This window comes from Procambarus clarkii, chromosome 4 (assembly GCF_040958095.1).
Source record: "Procambarus clarkii isolate CNS0578487 chromosome 4, FALCON_Pclarkii_2.0, whole genome shotgun sequence".
NCBI lineage: Eukaryota > Metazoa > Arthropoda > Malacostraca > Decapoda > Cambaridae > Procambarus > Procambarus clarkii.
In genome coordinates this window covers 18646071-18668570 of record NC_091153.1, presented here as the reverse complement: position 1 = coordinate 18668570, position 22500 = coordinate 18646071, and the positions used below count along the sequence as shown (strand labels likewise).

Here is a 22500-nt window from a genome sequence, read left to right as displayed (position 1 = left end):
GACGGAACCAACCCATACTGGTGGGGGAAAGCTGGATCTCACGTTTGTTTCCACCAGTATTTATGAGTTGTATCATTGGTCAGTGGATCATGTTCAGACTAGTGACCACTTTGCTACAAAAACAGTTATTAATATAGCACTACCACCTAGACCTCCAGCTCCCGAGCCCGGATGGGACTTCATCAAGGCAGATTGGACGAAGTTTCAGGAAGCTCTCGAAACTTGGCACCAAAACTACACTCCTCCTGACAACACCGAAGAAATGGAAAAAGATTTAGTAAATGCAATACATAGAGCAGCAAATCACGCCATCCCCAAGAGGAAAACATTCACCCAACAACACAAGGACCATTGATATTACTGTGATAGGATCAAAGAGCTACATAACAGACTAAATCGTGCATGAAAGAATTTCAGAAAAGATAGAACCGAAGCTAATCTAGGACTTCTTAGAGCTGTCCGAGATCATGTGCACGAAGAAACAGCAAAAATCAGAGAAGAAAAATGGCTCGAGTGGTGTGCCAAGCTAAATCAGCATACGTCCTTGGGAGACATCTGGAGGCAGATCAACAAGGCCAAAGGAAAATCGCCTCTTGCTCCGCCGCACCATGTTCATCCAGAGCAAGAAGCAGAAAGGCTAGCACATCTATTTGCTTCAAGAGCCAGTTCCACTCAACTTCCTCACCAACAAAGACTTCAAGCAACAAGATGGAAAAAATAGATGATGCTTTAGCCTTACCTGACGAACTAGACCAACCTTTCAATCTGAAAGAACTCAGAAGTGCTACAAAGAAAACTAAAAATACAGCTCCAGGCGAGGACAAAATCACTTACAACATGCTAACCAAGCTAGGAGAAAAGGGTGAAGAAGCCTTCTTAAATCTCATCAACAGAGTATGGGTGACAAGAACCCGACCCGACTCTCTTGGAACAGTGCAATTATAGTTCCCATTCCAAAACCTAAAGACCCAGAAAATCCAAGACCCATATCATTACAAGCTGTCTGGCCAAAACTGCAGAAAGAATGGCCCTTAATCGAATTGAATGGAAAGCCAATCCACTACACCAAAATATGTTTGCTTACAGAAAAGGTGTTGGAACCACAGAATGCCTTACCTCCCTCCTGGATAAAATCAATGACAAACCTGGAATCCTTATTTTTCTAGACCTTGAAAAAGCCTTCGAGTTAGCCAGTGCTCCAGCTACACTGTGCTGCATTGTGGATAAGGAAATCAAAGGACACGCTCTTGCTTTTGCCAAAGAAAGCCTGCTTAACCGAGAAGCTAAAGTCAAATTCCAAGGAAAAACATCGACCTCAAAGATGCTGGAAAATGGAACTCCGCAGGGAGGAATACTAAGCCCCTTCCTCTTCAACTGTCTCATGGAACAATTCATGAAGCTCAAGCAATCAAAAGCCAAACTTCTTAACTATGCAGACGACGTTGTGGTCATCATCAATGGCAAAGATGCAAGGAACCATGCACAAAAATGCCTAGATATTATCAGCAGGGAAGCGGAACGCATAGCAGTGAAAATAAACAGCAATAAAACAAAAGCTATGGCCGTTAAAATGAGAACTCAAAACATCAGACTGGCAATACAAGGACAAGAAATTGAGTGGGTTACCTCTTTTCAATACCTAGGAGTCATAATAGACAACCAGTTGAAATTCACTCAGGAAATTGAATATCTTCGGCAACGCTGTAAAGCCAGAAACTCAGCTTTGCGCTCTCTGACCAGTCTTAGAGATGGTGCATCTCTACCAGTACTCAAAATGTACTACGTTCAAGCAGTTAGGTCACTCATCGACTATGCTGCTCCTGCTCTTACATCCCTCAGTGATAACCAATGAGAGAAACTGGAAGTGTCTCAAAATGATGCTCTGAGAACAATGCTGGGAGCACCTATATGGACGCGTAGAGAGAACCTTAGAATGGAAACAAATTTACCAGCACTAAAAAACAGGATGAAAGAAAGGATAGCCACCATAATAAGAAAACTTACTGGAACAACTGCCAGACTGTCAATCAAAGACAGCATACAGAGATCCTTTCAGAAAAACCTACGGTATAGAACAAGCTCATGGATGGATTATGTGGTCAAGATTTTAGAGAAAATGGACCTGAAATGGACCATTAAAAACAAAGGGGAAGATAGACCATATCAACACTTTCGACAGACTCCTCCATGGGAACAATCGAATCTAAAGATAATCATTGAAAGATTACCAGTTAAAAAATCAGCATGTGACCTGCAGAGGCTCAAGGAAGTAATAGAGCAACAAATGGAAACTATCTCTAGACCCACAACGACTCACATCTTCACAGACGGATCAGTTGATCAAGAAAGAGGTTCTGCTGGGGCAGCAGTTTACACTACCAACCATGAAGCTTACTGGAGCATGAATAGTGGGTGGTCAACATTGCAAACAGAATTATATGCCCTGAAGGAGGCAATAAACTATACAATTGAGAATAATTTACATGATGTCATCATTCATACAGACTCTAAATCTTCGCTCCAGGCATTGTTATCCAGTCAGCACAGAGATAATATACAACTCCTCACAGAAATTCAACATATAGGAAAGAAGCCCATTATAGAGGGCTGTCAATCACCCTAAATTGGATACCAAGTCACATTGGCATAGATGGTAATGAAAAGGCAGACTCACTAGCAAAAACTGCCACTGCTCTACCTGTTGTACAGGTTCAAAAACCTCCAAGTTTCTCACAGATAAAGGAGCAAATTGTGGGAACCGACCTGTGAGATTTATATTTATTTAATTTATATGAAATTATATTTACGTTAATTTATATACTTCGATAGCAATTTGTATAATGATAAGTGGACTGTATTTCTGCAATAATCTCAATCTCACAAATCGATCCTCTACACATTAGGGGGGGTTTATATTTATATATATGCAGCCAATCAAACTACAGTATTAACTACATACATTGAAAAGGTTCCTTATCTTATAGTACAGCAGGTTAGTCCACCAGGTATAACTAGGGTGTAGACACCAAATTATCCTCTTTGAGGTAGCTTCCATCACCCAGTAACTGGTGCACAAAATCTTGCTTCCTCGTCTTGACCTGTCAAAAGGGCGCTAACTGTGAAGCCAGATACCTATATATGACAAGCTATATCAGAGAAAATACTGTACATGGAACATTGAAGACCTGGCTTAATTACCTTTAGTTTGAGGCTTCCACGTGCTCTAACCGGATCACCCTATATCCTGACATTAATGGCCATAAATGAATGATAAACGGGTTTCGGATAGACACTTAACTTGATTTGTTGACAGCGTGTTGAAAATGGTACACCTTTGGTTTCCATAACACTACGTCCAAGTAAAATTAACAGGAGCCGAATTTGCTCCCGTGTGAGCCTCTGGTCTAGTATCAACAATGGCTGCCCTCCTCCCTCACTGACGCCTGGCCTACATTGTCCACATGACAGAAAGTGATAGAAGGGTCACATTTACTCTACTTTAATATTGATAATTAAGTTAATTTATATGAGATGTTTTTATGATGGTAAAGTCCATAGACTAATGTATTTAAGAATAATTCCCACCATAATAGGTGGTGAATTATAATAGTGTGTGGTGATGATATCCCGTTTTCTTTAGACGGTAATTCCACTACAAGTTATGTTTTCTATGGGTAACTTGTTTATACAACACAGCTCTTATCTGTCTGTATTAAATGGTGTCGGATTTTCCGACACAAATTAAGAAGAAAATATTCTCAACTATCAAAAGTCGCCACAGAGCCAAAGTAGCGGAAGGAAGATCCACTGCGATATGGTACGAACAAGCCACTGGTTACTCCTCTTTCAAGCCTGGCAAAAAAGATATCCAGAGACATTGCAGTAGCCATACACAAACTCAGACTTGGTTACAAGTGCTGCTGGGAGGTAATGAACCCAATAGTTAAAGTGTGTCACATCTGTGAAACTGAAGCAGAGGGGCCACTATTGCACTACTTACTGGAATGTGAAGCTACTGAACCCCTGCGCATCAAACTCAACATTAATCCAACGACAGCAGCTGCAATAGATGCACATTCCACCGCGACTACAATGATTAGAAAAGCTGTTGAGGAATGGGACTCATTAGTGAGCATTCTGCATCTACATCCGCCACCAAGATAATGTTAATAAAACAAGATTAAAACCAGTGCACTAAAACAGAAGCGATAAATAAGCAGGAAAAAAAGAGAAGTCCTCTCCTCCATTTTAAACTTAGACCCAAATATCACAGGAATAAGGTTATCATGTATAACCAAACTCAATTACGGGCTCACCATAGCCCGTGCTACATGGACACTTCGTCCTGAGTAGCTAAATCTTTAACAACAACAACAACTTAAATGATTGCATAGAACTCTGTTTAGTGTTTACAGGTTATAGATGTGTGTGTGTAAACTGTTGTCTTTGAAAATGTAATAAGTTAATACGAAACGTGTTCAAGTGTCGAGTCAGACTAGAAATAAAAATGAATTTTGGAGAATTGATTTTTCAATTACCGTCGACAGTGAAAAGAAACGTAAGAAATATTGAGAAAATTTGTGTTATTTATATATATATATTTATATATATATATATATATATATATATATATATATATATATATATATATATATATATATATATATATATATATATATATATATATATATTTGTGTATACTGGCAGCAGGTTTTCTTTCAAACATGTTTCATTGAATATGACCGCATATTCTGTATTTATTATTTTCTGGTTTAGGGCTTCTATCCCTCTAACTATTTTCTTAGCATCAGGGCTTAATTGAAATAGGAGTTCTCCAAAACTCATTTTCTTACTTTTAAGGTGAAGAAAAGAAGTGATTTACTATAGAGTGTATTACACTTATTTGTATAATTTGCACGACGTTTCGAACCTCCATGGTTCATTCTCAAGTGAACAGATCTTACAATACTAGTTGATTTTATACCCGCATTAGGTCAGGTGATAATACAATGAAGGTGAAAACATGGGGGGATACATAAGGGATAAACATAGGGGCTGCAGAAGGCTTATTGGCCCATACGAGGCATCTCCTATCTAAACACAAAGATTAATCCAGTGTAATTGGCCTGTTATGTTGGACATTGTCTTCTGTGTTGGCATCGATATGTTCTTGTCTTGTCCTTACTTAGTAAGGACAAGACAAGAACAAGATCGTCTATTTCAACGATCTACTTCATCTCATTCCAGAAGCTCAAGCCTATGCTAATGACTGCACTCAAACCTTTACATACTGAAAAGAAGAAATGCCACCCGCTGCAAGACTCATCAATCATCAACTTTCAGTGATTTCTACCTAGGGTAGGAGATGGCAGATCGCATTTACGGCTGAGTAAACACAAACAATGATGATAACTAGATTGTACATTGCAAATCGGACAGACTTTCAATTGGATAGCAAATCCCTAGAGTTCACAGATGAAATTGATATATTGGGAGTGAAGTTTGACTCTTCAGAGATAATGAAGAGTAACGTGCTTAACTTAGCCCAAACGTCAGTCAGGATACTTACAGCCCTACGGTGCATTTCACACCTTGACAGCTGCAAAACCTTACATGAAGCACAATTTCGCTCTCATCTAACAAGCAGTACATCATCGCACCCCTTTCCTGGATCGTCAACTCCCCACCATTCATCAGACTTTTGGACAAAGTGGAGAGCCGTGCAGAAAGGCTCATCTCTAGTCTTGACCAAGTCTGGTGGGAACGGTCTGAACATCAGAGCCTGCAACACCGTCGTGACGTTGGTGGTCTTACTGTTATGTAGGCTGACTCGCATCTGGGATTTGTTCGCTCAACAGATTGATACACAGGAGATCAGGTCAACAGATCACATGAAGGCTCTGGCACACAGTTGGCTACAGACTCATCCTGCTCCTTATATGATTGTTACCTTATGTTGTTAATGAATAAAGGCTACTCCTATTAATGCATATAACTAGGCACATGAAATTAAAGGGCCTCTAGGAGTAGGTTTCAACTTAGCTGATGAACGATTACAGCTCTTGCTTGCAGTTTCACCAGGTTCCTTATATGATAGTTCCCTATGTGATAGATTAAAAGTATGTTCTCATGAAATAAATGAGTTTCTAGAAACAGACTTCAGATGAGCTTAGATTATGATAACAGCTCTTGCATGAAGTTTCACTAGGAACGTCATTTGACAGCCTTTATGAACCCTAGACTTTGTTTTAAAAAGGAGAGAGAGAGAGAGAGATGGAGAGGGTCTATTCATGTGTATGTCATAATGCTAGTTATGTAAGTATTTCCAAAAGCAACTTTAGTATTAGGATATTGGAACATAATGGGTGTAAACCGTCCTTTTCTGAACTTAGGGAGAACTCTTGAGAAATAGATCATCTTTTCCATGACTCTACCCGTAAAATTTTAGATCCTCGTAATAGTGTGAGATTTTCTTATTTTTTGCATTAATTCACTAGTGATGCTCAGACAGATAGGCCTGCACAAGCCAACACGTTGAGTGTCAGACGTGAACATTTTACTTTAAAACTGAAAAATAAAATGACAAGAGCAACCGTCGATGTCCACTTCCTTGGGACACCTCTCCACTAAGTCGTTTAGCTCCTCAGTTGCATGGGCAATTTTAAGGGTAACAATTGGGATCTCACACCAAATTTATATTTGGTGTGTGTGGCTATGAATCAGGTTCGAGTCCAGAAACAGGCCTTCATTAAATGCAAAAATTAGTCTAGTTTTTGTAGCATAAGTAGAGTGGTAAATACTGTTGAACGGTATTGATATAAAGACACTGCTTTCATTAACAACAACAATTTATTACAGGACCTAATACTAATACAAAGCACAACCATTTAACGTTATATTAATTGTCCTAAGTCAAAACTAATGACAGCTATTCAAATAGCAGTAAAGTACGGAATCCTGTCCATAATGCATTTGGCTGGTATAATGAAGTAGACTGAACAAACGGGTGCTCACTTAGACTCAAGACACAAATCAAAACAATTAACAACAAAGCAAACACAGCAAGACTGGTGTTATGACCCAATGTAGACTGTGTGGAACGAGTTTACCCCAGTGAGTTATTCTGCCTTCCGGATCTGATTGAGAGGTCAGAGGAAAGATGTATATATTAATATACAATAATCGTCAGTGAATAATTTTAAAATATGAGCAGAGGATGAGCATTTAAATAAGTGATATGAAATGAGATGTCGATACTTTGGTGGCATGAAGCAGAAGGTCGTGACCTCACTTGAGCAACAGAAGTCGTCAGAGGTGGTTGTACTTTGTTGATTCTCCTGGAAGAAGGAAGAATATAGTGCCCTGTGTTAGTGGTGGAGCAAAGGCTGCTTCTTTCCAAATGTGAGGAAACTGTTGGGGACTTTGTGCATTAGAGGCGACCTGGAAATGTGTGTCAGTCGTGCCTTTGTGAAACTCTAATTGTGTTGCTTCTTCAGGAGGAAGGAAACAAGCAGGCCTTCTGTTGTGGAGCCTGCTGGGCGACTCAGTGTACTCAAGACAGGACTTGAAGAAGCCTTGGGAAGCTGTCCTACAGTGATTTTGTGGGCGGCCTGTGTGAGCCCCATTGTTGCGGACCAGGGCCTGAGCACGCCCCTACGTCATAGATCCCTCCAGTAAGCCTATTTAATAGTTTGTTAGATTAGCTAACGGTGTTTGATCGTGTGTCCAGCGATCATAATGAACATATTAATATATAGGGTAGAAATTTTATTGAGGCATTGAACTGAAATAGGAAATTTAAGTTGGGTGGACATGCTGGAGGCGATAGCAGCGCACCCTCACTCTCGTGTCTGGTGAGCGACTGAGGGGCAGCAGACCCAGTGATGGAGGGAGGCCCAAGCAACTTGTCAAGACATGTTCCCAGGTGGACCCGCCCATGATAGGGGAGGACCCACCTCGCGGCGACGCCATAGTGTTTAAAGAGATGTTGGGTGGAGTATATTTTCTGTGAATACATTTAATTATGTTTTATTAGGAAAACATTTATTATGTCATGATAATGATGGATTTGTAGGTTTGTGTGGGAAAACTGACACGTTTGTGTGGGAGAACTGCAAATTTTGTGTGAGAAACGTTAGTGAGAGAACATCGCACCGGAGGAGGAGTATAAATGTGCGCCATACCCCCGGAAATAGAGGTGCGGCTGAACCCTCCCTCCCAGAATCAGACGCTTACCCAGGTGATCTCCCAAAGAATTGCAAGTACTCCAGTGTCCATTACTGTCTATCGACGGTAGCGCGAGTGTGGCTACCACGGTCGGCTGTTTGTTCTGTCAGGAAATGGTTGGGGTCTCTGTTCGACGGTAAGCAAGTATCAGGTTAGTTCTAATAACCAAGTTTCATTGTATAACAACCCTCAACCCCCATGATGATCAGAACACCGGTCACTGAGACAGTCTCCTGTAACACTCACAAATTACGGTAACACACGTCTCTAAGGATGACAATCAAAAGAACAGTAATTACTTTATCGTTCTATCAAACAGACCAGAACAATTGATTCCCAATCGATTTAATAAAAACAACAATTTAGTTAATTTCATTAATTAATTACCTCCAGACGATCAACACCCAAAGGTAATTTACATTAATTACAATCTGTCACTCAGTCCAACAACCAAAGCAGTAATTGTCCCACAGTAATTACTGTCACAAAGACATTTAAACAATCAGTGAGAAATTCCATTAAAACTGTCAAGCAGACATAATTAATCAAGAACAAATTTCGCTGACTCAACGCTGTCACTTAAGACATCTTGCCAACCAAGAATATTTCACTTCACTTGATTACTTTAATTACACTGCCTCAATTGACAGTTAATTTCAATAACTAATTAACTTCACTGGCTCTTCAATTAACAATTAAAAATCACATAAATTCTTATCACGCAGACAGAACAGAACACGGTAACACTAGGCTACACTTCACAGTGCTTAATCAAAAACACAGCACAAAATCACAATACAACACAATCGCATTACATTCTCAGTACTATCTGAGTACTATCTCATTTATATCACTTGGTTTCAGTTCATATTTCACACTCTTATCAACAACATTATTAGTATTAGCATGAATAGAACTGTCAAATAATGTAACTGTTTCCACACATTTAATAAGGCAATTTATCTTTCCATCTGTTTCTACTATTTCTCTGAGATCAGTCCCATATTTCCAATTGATCCATTTTCTATATGGTGACATTTTCCAAGACACGACTCCATTTTCCATTACTTCTTTTTTCTGGAGTTGAACTGCTTAATTGAAGCTGACTGGATGTAAAGTAGATCCTTTATAAGTAAATCCTTTATAAGATAAAGTAAAGTAGACTAGGTTCCACCTGAGCAGCCGTAGGGTGAAGACGTGTCGTCTGAACACTCCGGCAGTTTGGGGAGGTTGCAGTTTTCGCCGGCAGGGGGTGTGGGGGTCTCTTACCCTCCCTGTCCAGTGTTGTTGCCTGCCTGGCTGCGTGCTGACGTGGCCGTTTTGATATGGGGGCCTGGCCATTCCTCCTGTGTTGCGGGTAAATTCCGTGGGCCTGGAATTCTCGTGTAAGGCTGGTTATCCGGCCATTGAGTTAGTTATGTGCGACATGCTTCGTGTCCCGGTAGAAGCTGTGTATGGCGTTGAGCTTGTAACGGCCCACCGGGTGATTGTCAAGTTCGTGGGGGAGGAGGAGTATCGGGAATTCCTTCGGCGGAACGAGGGGCGTTCATTGCAGTTGCCGGATGGCGCCGGCTCCGTTACGATCTCGGACCGAAGTGGTGCCCTGACATATGTCAGTGTGCACGGTGCGCCCCTGGAGTTCCCTGAAGACCTTCTCCGGCGCTTCTTCGGGAGGTAAGGTGTGGTCATCAGTGTGCGGGTGAACAAGCTGTTCTCGGGGAAGTATGCTGGGAAGCAGACGAACGTCCGTCCATTAGGTATGCGCCTACGGTCGGATATCCCATCTTCTGTCCGGCTGCTGGGCTACTACGTTCGGGTGTATTATGCCCGGCAGCCCCGTACTTGTTTCCGGTGTGGCCAGTTGGGGCATCAGGCTGCCGGGTGCTCTGAGACCCCTGCTGCACCCGTTAACTTATTCCGGGAGGAGGATTTCCCGCCGCTCCCTCAGGGCGTGGATTCCGGGGATGAAGTGGAGCAGGTCCCAGTCGCTGCTGATGCGGCCCCTCCTACGTCACCCGACATGCCCCCGGTGCTTGTTGTCCCTCAGCCGAGTGCATCTGCGTCTTCCTCGACTCCTGCTGCTGCGCCTGTTCCTGCACCCTCGCCAGGTGTTCCGGCTGTGCTGGGTGTTGGGGGGGCTGCGGAGCATCCTGTTGTGTGCGGCCCGGTTCCCCATGTGGTTGAGGCTGCTGCAGTACTGCGACGGGCGTTGGTTCGCCCGGTTCCTGAGGGCCGTGGTTCTGGGTCCGCCTCCGGCTGTGAGGATGTGCGGCCAGTGCCCAAGCGTTCTAGGCACTCTTCTACTGCTTGGGCTGATATGGAGGACTCCGACGCGGGTGGTGCTTCGGGAGATGGTGTGGCGATTCCGGGTGCTTCGTGCTCTACGATGCTGGTGGTGGCTGATGTCCATGTGTCTGCTGTTGACGATGGTTGTGCGTCTAATTTACCTCCTGTTCTTTCTCCTGCAGAAGGTTCTCCGCAATGGGAGGTGGTTGCTCCTACAGGCGTGGATGGTGTGGATCCTGGTGCGAGCCGAGGCATCAAGCTGGTGCTGAAAAAGGATGCCAAGCGTGGGGGGTACCTGCAGGTACAATGTTCGGTGGTTGACGAGGGGCCCTGTGAGGCAGCTGAGGAGGCTCCCAGTGTGCTGCCCATTGCCCGGCCTCATGGGAAGGTGCCTCTCCCTCTCATCTTGGCCTCCGGAGTGGCGATTGATGCTGACCATCCGTTGAATTTTGAAATTGTTGACCGTGTGTGTCCTGATCCGGGGTGCCCTTCTACCATCTGGATTCGTCGGGCTAAGTGTTTTATTGTAGGTGTGCCAGAGTTAATGCCCGATCCTCGTACGCTCAATAGTGACCATGTTTCGGAGGATATTATGTTACTTTGGGAGGCGTACTGTATTCGCTTCCCGGCGGAAGAGTGGCCGGACAAGTATGAGATCTTTTCGTAGTCTGTGTGCTTGCTGTGTGTTTGGTGTGGTGTTGTGATGTTTTGTTGTATTTTTCTTTTGTTTTCTTGTGTTTTTGATGTCGGCCCTTCAGGCCGGTGTTTAGTGACTTTGTATGGTTGTGTATTGATTTGTTTGTTTCTTGATGTACTTTGTTGTTGCATTCTTGGTCCTTCAGGCTAGTGGTTGTGTTTATGCCTGTTTTGTTTTCAGGTGTGCGTGTTTATTGTTATTGTTTATTTTGGCCTCGCCTTTTGTTTACGGGGCGGATGGCTTGGTGTTGTTTTTTTATTAATGTATTGATTTTATGTTGCTTTACCTGTTGTACGTGTTTGGACAGTATTGTGTTTGCACTGTTCTGTTTCCTGCTATGCCTCTTGTTGTATGTTTTGTTTTTCTGGAGGTGTTGTTTTGTACTGTGATTTCTTGGGCATCCTAAGATAATTCTCATGGCTTCATTTTGTATCTTCTCCAACTTGCCCATCCTACCTTTACCAAAACAAGAAATGACAGGTGCAGCATAATCAATAAGAAATCTTACAGTACTCAATTACATCATTCATAGCACAGGGACTCCCACTCCTTTCCACAGCATGCCAAGGCCTTCAGAGGTTGTAATCTCTTCCGACATTGACCCAACAGTCTGTTCATCTCAGTTTCCAAACTCTCATGGGTATATCCAACATATATGCCTAAATATTTATATATATTAACTCTCTATATTTTTACCGTTTATTTTCAATATAATGGGCCTCCGACTTCTACATTCAAACTTTAGTTTTGTCTTCATTACCCACCAGTCCCATGTGGTGACACAGGTTTCCGAAATTGTCCAACACTGTTTGAACGTTTGAAATATCTTTGCCCTGAAACAAAATATCATAGGCAAATATGATTGGAGTTACCCAATTTGAGTATTTCTCAGATGCTATCTTATTCATTAGTACATTAAAAAGGGTGAGACTCAACACTCCTCCCTGAGGTGTGCCGAGTTCTTGACCTTGATACCTTGAACCTTGAACCATACTACCTTGATACCACACTTGAGCCTTCCTTTCCTGAAGATAATCCCCTATCCAGCGCAATAATCTCCCTTCAACACCAAGACCAGCTAATTCATATAAAATAACCTCTTTGTTGGCTTTATCAAAAGCTCCTTGTAAATCAATAAAAATTCTATAATAATCATTACCATTAGCTAGACATTTAATAATACAGTCAGAGGTACTTTTTCCTCTGAGGAACCCGAACAAATTACTAGACAGCTGATCACCTATTATATACAAAAGTTTATTTATAATGATCCTCTCCATCATTTTACAAAAACATGAGGTTAAAGACACAGGTCTGTACTCTCCATTGGCTTTAGAGATAAGGATGATCATATTTTTTTAAATTTACTGGGAATTCTGCCCTCTTTATAACTAATATTAAAGAGGTCTAACAGCGGGCTTTTCGTCATAATGGCAAGTTCATTAAGTATTTCATAAGTTACTCCATCCTCCCCAGGGGCGGTAGATTTCCCAACTTTAATCGCCGTTATTAGTTCTTCTCTGGTAATACCTGTGCAAGTGACATTACCACTGTTACCTGCTGTAAGTATAAAATCCTTTCTTAGATCTTTCCAAGAATCTAACGACTCTCTCGTTACAGCGGGTAATTAAATGAACTAATTTTGGCAGCTTCCGCCCATTTATTTACGAGACCTTTTGCAATTCCTTACGGGTCAGGATGTGCAACAAAATTATGTTTTTACCCCTTATTTCATTTATGTCTTGCCAGATTTCCTTCAAGTTTATGTTACTCCTAACTTTCCCTGCAAACTCCTGCCAATACTTGCTCCTAATTTCCTTTCTCTTCTCTCCACACTTTTCTGGGGGGATGCTTTTCTATACCAGATGTTTTCCGGTTCAATGTTGCATTAAATACATCTACCTCCTTAATTAAATCTTAATAAAATGCTTCTGCCGAAACTGGCTTATAAGTATCATACCAAGACTTAATATGACCAACAAGACTTATTCTCCCTTATTAAACTTTAACCTTTTCCTCTGAAGGCGGGCATGCTTTTTATTTAGTTTAAGCTGTATTTGTAATGCAAAATTATCCCTTAGCATTTCATCCACAGTAAGACAATTCTCCTCTATGCCCTCAGCATTTATCAAACAAGCATAATCTAATCTCCTTCCCCTCAGATGAGTAGGAGAGGGCTCGCCCAGCAGTTGAACATCTTCATGTTCAACATGTTCATCTTCATGTTCAGAATGTTACCATCCCTATCCCCAGTTTCCTGGAGTGCTACTATGTTAATATTCTTTCTAAGAGTATAATAGTGTACATCCACCGCTCTAGTTTTTAATCCATTAACGTTTCAAGATAATATTATCAATCTACTTTCATCCATGATTAATAATAAAACTACCTTTGCCCTGTCCGTCACATTCCATGAGATACGAGAGTACCTTAGAAACTTCCTTCCAACTCCGTAATATTTTTTCTTTCTCCTCACTTGCACAACTACTACTAACATCGAAGGTAATAGTATTCATATCTATTTTCTTTGTTATATCTGTATACCGTTCTACTTTAACGAAGGTACCCCCCCCAGGTGTAGGGAGGAATTATCTTTTCCAGGTATATTTTGAAAATCAGCACCGTTTTGCCACGTACCGCTTCGGTGGGTAGGCGGTTCCATGAGTTAATAAATCTGTGGGTGAAAAAGTATCTCCTGTAACTGGTAACTGGCTATTCAGACGAAGGACTTCAGGTAGATGTAGTTTACATGGACCTGAACAACGGTCGTAGTCTGCTGTCTGCTCTGTGTCGAGGCAGTAGCGTCTTGGGTCGATTAGAAATGTACGCGCCGAGTGCTACATTCTTGACTAGAGATTGTAATGTGTGATATTCGATTGATTGATGAAGATTAAGCCACCCAAGACGTGACACGGGCATGAATACCCCGTAAGTGGTGGCCCTTTTGAGCCATTACCAGTATCAAAAGATGATACTGGAGATCTGTGGAGGCGCAACTGCACACTGCGTGACGGGAGATGGCTCCCGGACCAAATGGTGTGCTATTCTGATTGATTTATAAAGATTAAGCCACCCAAGAGGTGGCACGGGCATGAATAGCCCGTAATGTGCTATTCTCAAGTCGCTTGCTTATGTACGGTGACTACACCTCACAGTAAGATATAGAAGTGTGGAAAACCGTTACCTGTAAATAGGGATAGGATTAATGCTTGTGTAATTAGTTATGCCATTAAGATGATGAGATAATGGAGTATAAGGATTACTCGATCACTACATCACCCTCAACTATTACTAGGGGAACTATTCCATGGTCCAGGGATTTTCTGAAAAGGAGTTTCACTGGCAAGCATAGTGAATTAAGAGCATAAGAATAAAGGTAACTGCAGAAGGCCTATTGGCCCATACGAGGCAGCTCCTATCTATAACTACCCAAACCCACTCATATACATGTCCAACCCACGCTTGAAACAATCAAGGGACCCCACCTCCACCACGTTACGCGGTAATTGGTTCCACAAATCAACAACCATGTTACCAAACCAGTATTTACCCACGTCTTTCCTAAATCTAAACTTATCCAATTTATACCCATTGTTTTGTGTTCTGTCTTGTGTTGATACTTTTAATACCCTACTAATATCCCTTTGTTATGTCCATTCATCCACTTGTAAACCTCTATCATATCACCCCTAACTCTTCGCCTTTCCAGTGAATGCAATTTAAGCTTTGTTAATCTTCCTCCATATAAAAGATTTCTAATTTGGGGAATTAACTTAATCATCCTACTCTAGACACGTTCAAGTGAATTTATATCCATTCTATAATATGGCGACCAAAACTGAACTGCATAATGTAAATGGGGCCTAACCAAAGCAAGATATAGCTGAAGAACCACACCAGGTATCTTGTTACTAACACTTCGATTAATAAATCCCAGTGTCCTATTTGCCTTATTACGAGCATTCATGCATTGATCCTTTTGTTTTAAATTCTTACTAATCATAACTCCCAGATCCCTTTCATAATCCGACTTCGCAAACTCAACACCATCTAGCTCGTATCTTGTAACTATCATCATTACCTAGTCTCAAAACGTTACATTTATCAGCATTAAACTGCATCTGTCAATCTTTTGACCATTTCAAAACCCTATTTAGATCAACTTGAAGTGATAGTGAGTCTTCTTCCGTGTTAATTTCCCTACCTATTTTTGTATCATCTGCAAATTTGCAAATGTTGCTACTCAACATAAGAACACAAGAACACAAGAACAAAGGCAACTGCAGAAGGCCCACAGGCCCATACGAGACAGCTCCTACCTACAACCACCAAATTAATTTGCCAGTTCCTTTACGACTTGGGACTTAAATCCATTTACACTTTGGGCTTTTGAGTCTTTTAGTTTGTCAATGCTCTTCCTGATTGTGTCGCGTGTAATTGGTATTTCTCTTAATTCATTCTCCTTACCTCCGACAAACATTTGTTTTGGTGATGGGATGTCATTCAAACTTTCTAGTGTGAACACTGATGTTAGGTATTCATTGAGAGTGTTTGCCGCCCTTTTATCATACAACTTAACATTGTTAGTCTCATCTTTTATGGGTCCTACGGAGTCAGTTCTTTGTTTGGGTTTTACTTCGTATATATTTGCCCGAAACGCTATGCTTATTAGTGGCTTTAGGTATTGTATTTTAAATTTTAAAATTTTGCCCCGAGGAGCGAGTTTATTGGGAGTACTTAGCTGTATCATTAGCTAGGTAATTAACTATACAGTTTGCTGTGCTCCGTCCTTTGACAAATCCATTGACCCCCTCCCCCTAACCTGCCTATTTTGTGCAATAGTCGGTTTAGGATGATCCTTTCAAGCATCTTCCAAGTGCATTGCATGAGACTGATAGGTCTGTAATTGCCAGGGTCATTGGGTTTCGGTATTGGGACCATTATTGCATGTTTCCATTGTGTGGGCAACACTCCACATAGGAATGACTTGTTAAACAGGTGGAGTAGTGGATTGCCAGACACTTCACACAGTACATTAAGTATGTCGTACGTGACGCCATCTTTACCAGGTGCTGTACTTTTACCCTTTTTCATAGCCCCCTTTACTTCCTTGGCTGTGATTGGTTCTCCGTACTCGTCATCACTAGATTGTGCTCTTGTTATCCTAATCCTTCTGTCATTATGTCGGAGGAGCTGTTCCCTGCTTACTTCTGCAGGGAGGAAGGAGGATGATGCTGCATCACTCCACTTGTGAATTAGTTCTTCAGCCTTACCCTGGGGGGTCGTTGTGAGCCGCAGGCTGGGCTCTGCTCCCCTTAGCTATCTGAATTTTTGCCCACACTTGTCTTGCAGACGTTTCTCTTCCAATAGAGCTAGTGAGCTCTAGCCATTGTCTTTTCCTTTGTAACTCATCTGCAATGTATGTACCTTTACCTGAATAAAAAATCTAATCTAAATCTATATCTAATCTATATGCAAATGAGAGAGTAATAGAGCGAAACCTTTAAAATACTGAACAATTTGGGGGATATTGATTCATACAGTTTCTTCAAAAGGTCAGATGTAACACGAACAAGGAGCAAAGGTTTCAAGCTCAACAAGCCACAATGTAGGAGTGACAACAAATGCTTTTTAACCCATACGATTATGATCATAGCAATAAGGTATCTAAAACAGTAAGCATTCTTCCAAAGTCAGACACTGTACTATGTTCCTCGCCCTAACCTAGTCACTCAGTATTATTCACTCATTTATCTATGTCTTGTCTATCTATGTCTTGTCTATCTATGTCTTAAAGGTTACAAGACGTACATTAGTCAATACAATTGGTGCTTAAAATGTTAAGGATCTCTTGTGAAACACGGGTGTTAATAAAAAATTTTATTAGGTAAAATAAATAAAAAAGGCCCAAGGGCCATGAAGTAACAAGAATGCAAGGCTGGCACAAGCTGGCGTAAGTAGAGAAGACGGAAGATTCTTCATATTAAAAGACCCTGCTTCTCCAAGATGGCAGTCACACCATGCTTGCCCTGGACAATCACCATATGGAGAAGGACTGTTTACTGTGAAGGGAAGTCCACAAACGCAATGCCAGCATGAGTCAGTCTTGAAGGGTAAACGATGATGGCACCCTCAGAGTAACACAAAAGCCGAGCAAGCCCAGTGAGGAAGACCTGTTGATGGGAAAGAAGGAGAATTTTTAGTCATACAATTTTTGTTTTATAAGATTCCAAAATATTACATTGATATAAATTTGTGAGAGTATTCTGAGCATTTTGAGCCATCTTGAGTCCTCTCCTCACTAAGTAACTAACTGCCAAAAGATTAAACAACCCCTGGCCCACAAGTTGCATACTGTACTTGAAACAATTAACAAGACGAATATGAAAAAAATAAAAATAGAATTTCCCTAGTTACAAAACAAGAAGTTAAGAGATACTCATCAATGATTACCAAAATAATACAAAGAGCCAAAGCTTCCTTTTATGAGAATGAATTTAAAGAAGCAAAAGGAAATATGAACATTACATCTCTATCATCACCCATCTCTAACATCCTAGGGTCTAAACAACAATCACATACCAAGCAGATAAAACTCTCCAAAGATGGATACACACTTGCAACAGACTTAGATATTGCAACTGATTTCAATAGCTTCTTTTCATGAATTTGTGCAAACCTTGGCAGAAAAATTCCAAAGACCCAGACACATGTTACTACATATCTCACAGGTAGCTAACACTACTCCTTTTACCAGTCAGCCCGACAGACATTTTATCCAATCAGCAAGCTTAGCCTCCAAACACACACACACATGGTATCAGCAAGCTTAGCCTCCAAACACACACACACATGGTATCAGCAAGCTTAGCCTCCAAACACACACACACATGGTATCAGCAAGCTTAGCCTCCAAACACACACACACATGGCATCAGCAAGCTTAGCCTCCAAACAAACACTCACAGAAAATAGGGACATTGAAACAGTTGCTAAACTTGATTTCAAGAGAGAGAGGTCACTATGGGGAACTTCAAAATTTTTTTAATAAGTAATTAGGCAGACTTGTTGCTAGACAGGAAAGTAAATTAAACGTATGCCAAATTTTGCAAAATATACAATGAAGGCACACAAACATTCATACCAAAACAGAGATGCAGGGCCAGAAAACAGAATTGGTTCAACAGAAATTGAAAGAGGGCCACAGACCAAAAGACACAAAAATGGAATGAAAGACATTGAAAAACTACAAGCAGGTGTCAACAAAGTTTTCGATTGGGCAGCAGAAAATAACATGATGTTTAACAATGATAAATTTCAGGTACTCAGGTACGGCAAAAATGAGGATCTGAAACATAATACAGGGTACAAAACACAATCGAATCTTCCCATAGTAGAAAAACAGCATGTCAAGGATTTGGGAATAATGATGTCCGACGATCTAACGTTTAGGGAGCATAACGAAGCAAATATTGCGTCAGCCAGAAAAATGATCGGATGGATTATGAGAACTTTCAAATCCAGGGATCCCATCACAATGGTTGTACTCTTAAAGTCACTTATGTTGTCCCGGCTCGAGTACTGCTCAGTATTCACTTCCCCCTTCAGAGCAGGAGAGATTGCTGAAATGGAGGGAATACAGAGAACATATACGGCACGCATAGACGAGATAAAACACCTAAATTATTGGGATCGTCTCAAAGCTCTCCAAATGTACTCTCTAGAAAGGAGACGAGAGAGATACCAAATAATATACACATGGAAGATACTGGAGGGCCAGGTCCCAAATCTACACAGTAAAATAACAACGTACTGGAGTGAACGATATAGAAAAAAATGCAAGATTAAACCAGTGAAGAGCAGAGGTGCCATAGGCACAATCAGAGAGCACTGTATAAACATCAGAGGTCCGCGGTTGTTCAACGTCCTCCCAGCGACTATAAGAAATATTGCCGGAACAACGGTGGACAACTTCAAGAGAAAACTGGACTGTTTTCTAAGAGAAGTTCCGGATCATCCTGGCTGTGGTGGGTATGTGGCCCTGCGGGCCGCTCCAAGCAACAGCCTGGTGGACCAAACTCTCACAAGTCGAGCCTGGCCTCGGGCCGGGCTTGGGGAGTAGAAGAGCAGAACCCCATCAAGCAGGTATCAATATAGGAAGAAGCCAAACCCCCAAACATACCAGCGATACAAAGATGCGAGAACAACTATACACAAGTAAGGGGAGAGGCAGAAAGAAATTTTTAAAAAGGGATAATGGATAAATGTAAAACAGAACTGGGCCTATTCTACAAATTCATAAACAACAAATTGCAGGTAAAGGATAATATCCAGAGGTTGAAAATAGGAAACAGATTCACAGAAAATGATAATGAAATGTGTGAAACATTAAACGAAAAGTTCCAAAGTGTGTTTATACAAAATGAAATCTTCAGAGAACCAGACACAATAAGAATTTCAGAGAACATCATAGAGCATATAGAGGTGTCTAGAGATGAAGTGGGAAATATGCTAAAGGAGCTAAGTAAGAACAAAGCAGTTGGTCCAGATGGAGTTTCACCATGGGTTCTGAGAGAATGTGCATCTGAGCTCTGCCTTCCACTTCACCTGATCTTTCAGGCATCCCTATGTACAGGAGTCATAGCAAATATGTGGAAAAAGGTTAACATAGCTCCAATCTACAAAAGTGGCAACAGGGAAGACCCCCCCCCCCCCCACTCAATTATAGACCTGAATCATTGACAAGTGTAACAGTGAAAAGATTGAAAAAAAATAATAAAAACTAATTGGGTAGAACACCTGGAGAGAAATTATATAATATAACACAGACAATATTGTTTTCGATCTGGAAGATCCTGTGTATCGAATTTACTCAGTTTCTATGATTGAGCCACAGAGATTTTAAAGGAAAAAGGTAGTTGGGTTGACTGCATCTATCTAGACATAAAAAAAGGCTTTCGACAAAGTTCCACATAAGAGGTTGTTCTGGAAACTAGAAAATTTTGGAGGGGTGACAGGTAAGCTTCTAACATGGATGAAAAATTTTCTGACTGATAGAAAAATGAAGGCAGTAATCAGAGGCAATCGGACTGGAGAAGTGTCACAAGTGGAGTACCACAGTACATGCACCAGTAATGTTCAATGTCTACATAAATGATCTCCCAGTTGGAATACAGAATTATATAAACATGTTTGCTGATGATGCTAAGTTAATGGGATGGATAAGAAATTCAGATGATTGTCATGCCCTTCAAGAAGACCTGGACAAAATAAGTATATAGTTAGCACCACTTGGCAAATGGAATTTAATGTGAATAAATGCCATGTTATGGAATGTGGAATAGAACATAGATCCCACACAACCTATAAATTATGTGAGAAATCTTTATATAAATCTGATAAAGAAAGAGGTCTAGGGTTGATTCTAAATAGAAAACTATCACTTGAGGACCACAAAAAGAACGTTGTGTGAGGAGCCTATGCCACGCTTTCTAATTTCAGAATTTCGTTTAAATTCATGGATGGCGAAATACTAAAGAAATTGTTCACGAGTTTTGTTTGGCCAAGGCTAGAATATGCAGCGGTTGTGTGGTGCCGATATCTTAAGAAGCACATCAACAAACTGGAAAAGGTGCAAAGACATGCTACTAAGTGGCTCCCAGAACTGAAGGGCAAGAGCTACGTGTAGAAGTCAGAGGCATTAAATATGCCAAAACTAGAAGACAACAAAAAGAGGCGATATGATCACTATTTACAAAATAGAAACAGGAATTGATAAAATCGATAGGGAAGATTTCCCGAGACCTGGAACTTCAAGAACAAAAGGTCATAGATTTAAACTAAGTAAACAAAGATGCCAAAGAAATATACAAAAATTTCCTTTCGCATACAGAGTGGTACACGGTTGGAACAAGTTAAGTGAGAAGGTGGTGGCGGCCAAGACCGTCAGTAGTTTCAAAGCATTATGTGACAAAGAGTGCTGGGTAGATGGGACACCACGAGAATAGCTCTAATCCTGTAACTACACTTAGGTAATTATATATGGTGTCAGCAAGCTTACCGTCGAAACACACACAAACAGCCTGCCTATTATTCAAGGTCTTCTCCGAGTACTCTTTATTTTCTTCTCTGAGGCTATGGGTCCCTAATCTTGCACCAGAGGTGGTACCCCTTTTAAGTTTTTAACTACTGCACTGAGCACCTGATTTTGGCAAAAACTTCTTAGTGCAATTGCCAAAGACATAGTTCTGGTATTTTTTTGTTTATAAATATTCAGGTATAGTTAATGTCAAAATGTTTCAAAACTCAACTATTTATATTTCAAAACAAAAAAAGTAATGAAAACATTACAAAACATTAAAATACAGCCTAATTAATTAATTAATAAAATAGCACAACTCTCAGAATGCCTAAAGGTGCTTTGAGCAATGAAGTAGTTAATTTTATATATATAATATTATATATATAATATATATTTACCTGTGACTACTGCTTAGCGAAAATTTGATCTCTCTGAAAACTTGTCTCGTCATTGCTAGGAGATATTTTAAGACCATGATTTGCTGTGAATGGCACTGTAGTCTTCAAGTCATCAATCTAAAAATAGAAGTAATCTTTTAAAATGTAAATTTTGTATAAAAAAAGTGCAAAAATAAATTGCAAGAATAATATGAAGTTATTATACAATTTTTTTTAATTATTTAAAAATTTGTGAGACATTATTAAAAAATGTATGAAGTACAGATTCTCTAAGACCTGATATGTACCTGCTTATGTTCCACCACATTACATTCAGGGCTGAAGAGAAAACACAGCCAGTAAGGTAATGATCACTTAGGATGGACTAGGATGCTACATGTACTATGATAGGTGGGGGCTAGGCTGCGTGAGGCTAGGATGCCCAGCCTGCCTTGTCTAGGCTGGGCTGGGCTAGGCAACACTAGGAAGGAATCAACAAATCTCTGGAGTGCCTTACTTTTCTTGATATCCTTAAAAAAAGCAAGAATGATACCATTTTATAAAGGAGGCGAGACAGCAGACATAAACAATTAAAGAAAAATATCAAATCTAATTATACCTTCAAAAATATTAGATTTTTTTTTTAACAAACATCTTTCTTCCTACTTTGTAAAATTCAACATGAATACAAAGTACCTGTTTGTTTGGCTTCCGTTTCCAAAAGAATATTAATGCTGCCATTATTAGTTTGCTTGATATAATCTAAACAGCCCTTGAGATCAACCTTGAGAGACTTCTCAATTGATCTAAGAAAGGCCTTGGATAGTGTAAAC

At 40.6% G+C, this 22500-nt stretch overlaps 1 protein-coding gene across 11 annotated transcripts in view; it reads right to left on the bottom strand.

Moving 5' to 3' along the window:
* The window catches only part of LOC123751090 (uncharacterized), a 270496-nt gene that overhangs the window by 189575 nt on the left and 58421 nt on the right, over positions 1–22500 (bottom strand). For 4 of the 11 annotated variants that reach the window (XR_011229898.1, XR_011229901.1, XR_011229899.1 and 1 more), the window contains 2 exons: positions 21689–21805; positions 17075–17382 (listed from right to left, as the gene is read on the bottom strand). The exons of 4 other annotated variants lie outside the window; for them this stretch is intronic. The gene's annotated coding sequence lies outside the window, so the exon portion shown is untranslated. Of the gene's footprint in view, positions 1–17074; positions 17383–21688; positions 21806–21975; positions 22198–22363 lie in introns of those variants that run through there. 3 more of the 11 variants (XR_011229902.1, XR_011229903.1, XR_011229904.1) reach the window with 2 other exon arrangements.